At 38.2% G+C, this 9,864-nt stretch overlaps 1 pseudogene; it reads left to right on the top strand.

Annotated features, from left to right (window-relative positions):
* Positions 1-2,498: 2,498 nt before the first annotated feature.
* Positions 2,499-9,864, top strand: part of LOC131066800 (uncharacterized) — a 15,106-nt pseudogene continuing 7,740 nt past the window's right edge.

Below are 9,864 nucleotides of genomic sequence, written 5' to 3'. Positions count from 1 at the left end.
CACCAAACTGAAATGCAAGATTCTTTTTAGCCTTGCAAGAAATAAAGATTTGTTTGTTGTTCTTTTTAAAACCCTTTGTAACAAAAAGGAAAAATGAGATTCTTTTTAAACACCAAAGAGAATGTTGAAGTTCTTTTTAACTTGCACCAAACTAAAATGTGAGATTCTTTTTAAGCCCTTTTGTAAAAAAAATAAAAATTGTAACAAAAATGTAAAATAAATTAAGCTAACTCCTTGAGAACCTGCACACAATGTTAGACCCTGCAAAAACCTTCAACGTGTTAGTCCAAATGGTGGGATTAAAAGCCTAAATTTTTCTTTGAGGTTACACATCTTAGTTCTCTGCCTATTACAAAAGCGCTAAAATGTAAATAGAAAGATAGTTTATAATGGTGCTAGAACGCAGCGCAAAAGCGCTACTACGTGCAACAAAGATGCTAATCCGCATGATGAAAGTGCTAAAGCGCAACCGTGCATGAAAATCTGTAAGTTTTAAAAGAGTTAGTTAAAAAAATCAACTTATTGGTGTTGGATTCACGTCAGGTTCACCAAATGATGCACTCAAAAGGGGACACAATAAAAACAAAGCTCAAGAGTTAATATGTTAGATTCCAACCAAAAACCAACACAAATAAACTAAAAATCCTGTAAATGCATATCAAAATAGAATGAAAGCATTACAAAAGAAAGCATAAACACAATAAAAGAGGAGCAAGAAGACTCCCTAAGATGCTTGATGGCTCTCCCTTGTTTTTCTCCTCTCCAAGATCCAAAGCTGTGCTTGAGTGTGGCCCTCAGTTTTTAGCATGAAACCATGGATGCTAGATGAAGGATTGAAAGTGGTTGAAGATGAAATGCTAATTCTATGCAAATTATTAAACTAGTATTGCCATGAGAAATCTTAAGTGTGAGTGCTATTCAAATATGGTAACAATGCTAAAAATGCTTCCTCCTTTGCTTGAGGATGAGTGTTTTGTTTATAGGAAAAATAGTGGATTGGAGGGTAAAGATTGATTTGGCTTAGGAAGAGCTATGATTGCATGATAGATGCATGATCCTCAATCCATGTGACACTTTCAAACCAATCCCATGTTGACAAGTGTCAATATGGGAAGGCTTGGGAGGAGAGGGAAGAAGCATCAAATGCTTGAGAAGATATGAGGGTAACATCATGTAGTTGGGGTTATTGGATAAACTTATTATCCAAGGGTAATGTTAATATGCAATGGGTAAGCTCTTGTGCAAATTTTACCCATGGTTAGGCTTTGACCAAAGGGACAAAACCCATGTGGGTTAGTGTGTGGAAGAAGCAAAGCCATTAAGACTTTGTAAGAGTCTTAAATGGTTGAGATGATGGGTTGGGGGTTAATTTTGGATTAGGATTGTGCAAATGATTAGAAGGGGGATTAGGCTAATTTAGAAGGGCTTAGAAGAATCTAGAAGGAGGTTAGAAGAATCTAGAAGGGGGTTAGTAAGCAAGTGCGCGAGGATAAATAAGCTTTTTAATTTAAATGTTTTATTTAATTAAAATAGAGAGTGCTACTTGCATTTGTAGGAGAATGCAAGTGGATAGAGTTTTTAAATAAATATTTAATTTATTTAAATAGGGGTTTGGTTAGGGATTTTAAATAAATGTTTAATTTATTTAAATGGGAGGAAAAGGGAATTAAATAAATTTATCAATTTATTTAATATTTGGATTATAGTTAGCAATTAAATAAATTTATGAAAATTATTTAATTAGATTAGAAGAATAGGCTAAAAATGAATTAATTAAATGTGAATTTAATTAATAGAGGAATAATAGTGCATTAAAAAAATATTAAATATTTATTTAATTTAGTGGACAAATTTATGTGTCTACAACTCCCATTGAAAGACCAAATTTATAACAAAAATTGATCCTCTCAAGTACTTGTTGTCTAAGGTTGCTCTCATAGGATGCACAACTAAATGGGTCATGCTACTAAGTGAGTTCTACATTGAATACATAGACAAGAAAGCAATAAAAGGACAAATCATAGCAATGGGTCGATGCTTCACTTCAAGGTGATCACCCCCTCATAGAAGAATTTCTTGACGATTCTATCATGTCTGTCACACAATCAACCCAATGGCAATTATATTTTCATGGTTCCTGCACACAACATGGATCGAGGGTAGGTATCTTACTGATTGCACCTCAAGGCGATTGCATTCCTAAATCTTACAAGATAACCTTTGCATGCACAAACAACATAGCAGAGTATGAAGCTCAAATTATTGGACTCCATTTAGCTATTCAATGAAAGATCACAGAGCTAGAAGTCTATAGAGACTCCCAACTTGTCATTAAGCAAGTTAATGATAAGTATCAAACAAAAGATGACAAGTTGTTACGTTATCACCACATGGTCAAAGACTTCAAGCAACACTTCACTTTCATCTAGTTTGAGCAAGTTCCTAGGACAAACAACAGAGCTGTTGACACAATGGCTACAATTGGTTCTCTCCTATAGATGCCCGCAAATAGTCAGAACTGTGAGTACTTGGTTGAGCATCTTCTAGTACCAGCTTACGATGTCCCTGAATTAGACATGGTATGTGTCCTCATTGGTCCTGATTCCCCATGGTATCAAGAAAACTTCACTTACCTTCGAGATAACACCATTCCCCTTCGCCTTACCAAAACCCAACAACAGATGTTGATTCGATAATCCACTCACTACACTATCCCGAGTGATACCCTATTTCGAAGACACTTTGATGGAACCCTCCTAAGGTGTTTAGACAAAGAGTCCAGGCTGATCGAGCACTATGTGAAGTACACAAAGGTACCCATGAAGCATACTCAAGCGACCTCACTCTAGCTAAGAATATCTTGTGCACAAGATACTAATGGCCCACAATGGATGAAGACACATATCACTATGTGAAGAAATGTATCCCTTGTCAGAAGCGTGGTGACAAGATTCATGCACCTTCTCAAGATCTGCAACTGTTTATCACACCTTGGCCCTTCTCACACTGGGGGATTGATCTTATTGGAAATATCCATTCCACCTCATCTAATGGCCACAACTTCATAATTATTGCCACTGCATACTTCACCAAGTGGGTGGAATCCATACCACTCACTTTCACTTCTAGCAAACAAATCTCCAAGTTTATTTTGAATTATCTAATCTACCACTATGGAATTCCTAAAGTTATCATTATAGACAAGAACAAACCCTTCAAAAATTAGGATGTCAAAGAATTATGCCAAAATTTCACTATCCAACACCACTTCTCCACCTCCTCACTCTGTGTATCATTGCATAACATCCTTCCCGATGAAGAGTACAGAGTGGCCAGGCTACTAGAGCTAGAATTTCTAGATGAAAGGCATCTCAAGGCCTTAAATCACCTCCGAGTATATCAAAATCATCTACGACTAAGCTACAATATGAAAGTTAGGACCTAGGAATTTGACAATGGTGATCTTGTCCCTATGAAAAATTGGATAAATGTCTAGGACCGTGAGAAGAAAGGAAAGTTTGAGCCTGATTGGCTTGGACCCTATGTCATCACTCCAAAATATGGATCCTTTGGATGAACCCATAAACATCATGCATCTAAATAGATTCTATGCCTAGTCTTCAAAGATTACTAGTTTTCAAAATCAAAAAAAGATCAAAAAAAAAAAAAAATCATTAAAAATACAAAAAAAAGAAAAAAAGAAAAAAAGTAAACAAACATCAATTCATCCAATAGTAAAAAAAAACTTTGTGGTGCTATGGGCAAGTACCTTGGTGAAAACTTGTTCTTAGGCATCAAGGTAGAATAAGTTAGATCCATTATCTCTTTGGACACTCATCCCACCTTCTTGTATTACTCCCCCCCACCCCAACTAGCATCCACATTTCTTTAGTAATGTAATCCATTAATTCGCCACTTGGTCTGTCATTCGCTGCCCTATCTATGTAGGTCACTTCCGTCTTGAGCACCCACATCCTTTGCCTTGATTCCTGACATTCACTCATTCTCCCCCATGAGATGATGAGCTTTCATCCAAATTGTGAATAAGGATTGTCCCAGTACATTGATCTTTTATCCCATCACACTGAGATTTACCCCACTTTTGAGCTTATCCTATCAAACTGAGATTCATCTTGACTTGCACGTCACCTAAGCATCTATCCACACTGTGCTAACCAAAATCTCAGCAGTGGGATTCTATACTTGCATCCACTTGCCCCACCGTCTGCTCTATTGCCAAAATCAGTCCTACCAATTACCTTTGCCCATCAAGATGCATCCTTCCCATATTGTTTGGCACGTTATCACAATCCTAGTCCTACTCTTGGAAAGAGATGTCAGTTGTCCAAGTGCATGTTGTTTGCATAATTAGTCTTTTCACTTTGATTTACATTTTGTGTCCTATGACTACTCTTATCTAGGGCTACCATGATTATCCTATATCTTGGTATGTCTTGGGTGGGTGTATATCATGGCATCTTTTGTGGTATCACATGTTTGAGGGTTTCTCTTATATGATCCTGTAGTCCCACATTTACATCAACATGGTTTTTGCGAGCATGTGCGCATTGAGATACCTATTGTCTGAGAGTCTAGTCCATGCCTTGCATATTTACAACATCCCAACTCCTATAATTAGTGGTGTAGATAATCCCTGGCAATATTAAACTAGCTTTTCTCTCCAAATCTACACAACAAGAGTCATAATATATTAAATTATTTTACATTAGGGTTCATTATATATGCATAAGGTTCAATTTTTTTTAGGGTCATTAGTTATAATATTCATTTGCATCTCATTTAGGTATCTTTAACATTAAAGTTAATTCATTAAAACTCATTACCTATCATTTAGGAAATATGGTTCTCTCATTCTTTGCATATCATTTAAGTTCTACATCATTCCATATCATTTAGTCTCATTACATTCATTAAGCATCCATATTATATCATAATCATATTGTTAGAGTTATATTGTATTAGCTAATAATTATTTATTTAATTATTAGTCTATTAAACTCTACGCTTAAGCTAAACTTAGGCATTTAATAAATATTGTAGGTATTTAATAATTATTCTAATTATTAAATACATATTATCCCTTTAGGGTTTCTTTAGGGTTGCATATCTTTAGGGTTGTATTTCCTCAACTTCTTCATGGTATCAGAGCCTACATCTGTTGTTGCTTGTTCCTGATTTTTTAGAAGATTTTTTGGAGGAGGGTTTCAAGTTTTTCAGAGTTTTTTATTGGATATGGGTTAGCTATTTTGTTTATGATAATTTTGGGCTCAAACGGATCTCACCGTTGAGCTCAGAATGCCCCAAAACCCCCATTTCCATATAAAATTTATCAAATTTGGGTTCTGAAATTTTTTCTTTGGTTTTGCCTTTTTTTGGCACGAATTTTGAGAAATTCATCAAAAAAATCATTAAAAAAAAGTCAGAGTAGTTTAGGCCAAAAAATACCTCACCGTTGGCTTCCAAATGGCATTTCCAGTCATTTTGATATATAATTCGACCTATTTCGGTGACAAGTGCATCTGGGCCACGATTTTTTCATTGGCATGCTTTACGAGGCACAAAAATCCATACGGCTGTACCTGCAAATGCATCAGAAAATTTTTGTCAAAAAATAATAATAATAATAATAATTTTTTTTTTTACCCTTTTTATGCCCTAAAAGAGGGGTTTTTTTTTTTCTTTCGGTCATACGGAGGCGCTTTTTCAAAAACTTTATATCGTCGGAAAGCTCTTTGCGAGCTCTCTTTAGATCTAGAGGTTTGATCTTTTTATTTTTCTTTTTTGATGGAATTTTTTGCTATCAATTATGTCTCTTCTTATCATTTTAGCATTTCATTTATGCAAACGCACTGAGATAAAGTGCCATCATGCATTGTTTACTTGAGATCTTGCCCATCTTGTGCCTTTTTGTACATGCACTACTTATAAAGTGCCATGGGGGGGTTGATGTTTGCCTTTTGTTTTCCATCCACCTTTGTCCAGTGAGTGTTCCTTCCATGACATTTGCCTCATGATGTGTGTCAAGTGAGTGTTCCTTCCACGACACTATGTACTTTCTCAGCACCTTTGATGTTCCTAGTTCTTTGTCATGTAGCACTTGTTGGTCGTTCTTTTCAGTTTACCTGTCCCTCTCCCTCTTCAACATTATGGGGAGGTTTGTCCTGTTGGTTCTAATGTTTCCTTGGTTCGACTGATCAACTCTTCAGGCTTTGGTGTCTCATGCCATCTATATCTTCGAGTTCAGTTGTTTGCCCTTGTTTGCCATCTGATTCGAGTAGTGTCATTTGAGGGCACTCATACAGATTACAGTCTTCTCTACCTGGTCATGTTCTATTTTAGTGGAGGTTCTTCAGATCAGCAGCTACTCTTCGACAGTGTTTGCATCTATTTCATGCTTCAGTGGTGTTCTTCTTGCTTTTCCATCTCTTTTTGGAGTAGAGTTTTTTTCCCAAGTGGTTTTCTCTATTTCTCCGTTTCATAGAGATTTGGTTGTGATTGGGTGCCTCATCAGGCCTTGTTGCCGGGACCCAAATTTGCCTTCATCATGTAGTTGCATTTTTTGCTTCTTGCATTTAGTTTTCTAGCTACTCCCTAAGTTCATCTTAAGGGGGGGTGTTAGAGTTATCTTGTATTAGCTGATAATTATTTATTTAATTATTAGTCTATTAAACTCTACACTTAAGCTAAACTTAGGCATTTAATAAATATTGTAGGTATTTAATAATTATTCTAATTATTAAATACATATTATCCCTTTAGGGTTTCTTTAGGGTTGCATATCTTTAGGGTTTCTATTATCCTTTTATAAGGATTGTATTGTACTTGTTCATTCAATTGATTCCCTTTCTGAATGATAATTTTCTTCTTCAGAGCATTTATGCTTTTTTGCTTTATGTGCTTCCATTCTTCTCTTGTGATAGGTATTTGCATGTAGGTGTTCTTGGGATCTCTGAAGTTGGATTTCCTCAACTTCTTCACATATATGCATATAGGTCATACATAAATTCATCATATCAACATCATTCATATCACATCCTACATACACTATAGGTTAGACATATTCATCACATATCAAAAATCACCATAGCATTACAAATCCCATACACTACATAGACATCATGCATCCATCTTGCATCCACAATATGTTAGGAACATGACATATAAGCATTACAAAAATAAAATAAAAACATGTACATATATCATATGGGCATACATTCATCCTGCATCACAAACATGTCAGATAATCATCATCATGCATCCTCATAACCATACAACCATCCATCATAATCCATCAATCATCATATAGAAATCAAAGTCCATAATAAAGTACACATATACATTGCCACCAAAAATCACCTCATATATATCAAAAGTAATGTATCCAATCATGATACAATGAAAATCCTTGAAGGGTCAAAATGTCACACATATACTGAGAGCTAGCCAATGCTCTCCCTGTCACCTGCCCCTAGGTTGGCTCAACCACTTGATGGACTTGGTGGTGGTGGTATCAGTTCCCTCATCCCAATTGAGTCTCTCAAAGTTTATGTCCAAGTTTGTCTCAACTGAGTCCTCTATGCAAAGGAACAAGCTCATTGATTGACAGGTACTGCATCCTGATACAACCCCTGGTAATATTGTGCCTCTCACAAAGCTCTCTCTACCAGTCTCCTTGCATCCATAGAATTTGTAAAAAGAGTCACCATCTACCCCAGATCTATGGCTCGTCAAGCCATGCCTCTCTCCCCTCACAACCATGTGGCATCTACCTCTGACCGGGCTAGCCAAGCTCTTAGTTCCTGCAGTTCATCGTCCATCCTCCTCATCTTCTCCACCACAACCCCTCCCCTAGATACCTCTAACATCTCTGAGGTGGTCTCTGGCTCAGTCCTATAGTTGTCTCGCTCTACTATGGAAACCTCAACATCTACCCTCAAGGCATCCCTCTTTGACCCGACCCTCTCCAGATCTGTTTGTAGGCTGTCAACTCTAGCTCTCTCCTGCTCTGCTCTAGCCCTCTTTGCTACTAAGTGGTCCTGTAGGCTCCACGCTTGGGCCTTCTTTGTATCCCTCTCCAAAAAAGAGTGATCCAAAATGGCTTGAGAAATCTATCCCTGTGTCAGTCCCCCCTCCACCTGTACCTCCATCGACTTTGCCTATTGCTGAACTGGTGGTGGAGTTCCCTCCACCTATGGAGCTAGTCTTGTCTGCTCCCTTTGATCCTGTACCTGTATCTATCTGAGTACTTATACCTTTCTCCTCCCTCCTCTCTGTGGAGGCCATCGTCTAACCATGGCCCCTCCCGCTGCTCCTCTTTCCCCTACCGTATCCCTCTCCCCACCCACTATCTCATCCACTGATGGTACAATCTCATCCATCTCAAGAACACTTGACATGATCAACTGAACTAGTCTATCGGTCTCCCACCATGTTGCATATGCCCTTGTGCACTCAGGATCTTCAATCTCTGGCCTCTCCTTCTAGACGACCATCTCTGCACCTGTCTAGCTCAGTTGAACCTCAAAAGGTCCAACGACATCACCCCATGTAGTGGTCTCCCCAATAATGTGAGGATGTGTCCTCTCCTTGCCCACAATGTCTTGTCACTCCTTGAATTGTCACATGACCCTGTGTGGTAGATATTGGTGTATGATGTGTATTGTGTGCCCAAACAACCAACACAGAGTCTGAGCCCAAGACAACAAGATGTCTCATCCCCATTGCTCGCAATCACGATATGGATGCCATGTGAAGTCCATCATCTCATTGAATATATGACACCAAAAATAGATAGCCTTGACACAAGTATGATGCAGAAGTCCTTTGTATCTATCCACATAAGAGTACCTCCTCCTACGAGCCTAAACTCCTAGTGGTCACATGACCACTATGTGCTCCCATGCCCATATATGGAGGAGTGTGACACCTGTTCTGAGGTTCTTATAACCTTGGTAAACACACATAAGCATTTCATGATATAATTGTCCTCAAATCGCAATGCCCCATGCATCGAAGACACCATCCTCAAGCATATAATATAAACATCTAGACCATCCTATAGAAAAACCATGCCCACTGAGGTCAGGCATCATCCTCTCGCTGATGAATCCACATATGAACAACACAAGTCACATAATTCCCCGATGTGGATCCATCATTGGCTCAAGCACCATCCGTTTCCGGTCCATAAGTAAATCATATGAAACACAAATACTCTACATGTACCACTCTGCGCACTCCAATCTATACTCTGGAATGATCTCGTAGATGGGTACCTTTAGGATCTGCCAAACGTCAAGACATGTGATGCGGGCCTCACTCGTTAGTAGGTGGAGTGTGCATGTCTCACTGTGTTGGTTCTCAACTAGTGTCGTCGTCATCATCGTGTGGCATCAAATTTGAGGCTACTGTGCAACAAATCCTAGACCAATCCATGATAGCACAGTATGCTCGACGCTGCTCAACTGACTCCACAACACCATAGTGGGAGGCCAATGCTCCTGTGATCCTAAGATTGCAAGATCCTCCTACAACCATCCAAATCACTTCATTATCCCTTTCTTCTAGTATTCTAACTTATTTCTATCTTTAGGGCATCTTATCGAAGCCCCTTATCCTTGTCTTTGCCTTCTATTTTCTCTCCTTTTCCTCTCAGATGGAGATAATATTTCCTTAAACACAAATGATGTTTCCTTAAATGGAGACTCCAAAACTATGTCCTATGCATCGTTCCATAGGGCGGAGACGATGTTTCATAGTCTCCTCCCCCTATCCCCCTTTTCCCGCAACATAGACACTGATTTGACGATCAACATTTGCACAAGCGTTTCCACACCTGTACAT

The sequence above is a fragment of the Cryptomeria japonica genome, chromosome 3, assembly GCF_030272615.1.
Source record: "Cryptomeria japonica chromosome 3, Sugi_1.0, whole genome shotgun sequence".
Taxonomy (NCBI): domain Eukaryota; kingdom Viridiplantae; phylum Streptophyta; class Pinopsida; order Cupressales; family Cupressaceae; genus Cryptomeria; species Cryptomeria japonica.
This window is presented reverse-complemented; position numbering and strand designations above follow the sequence as displayed.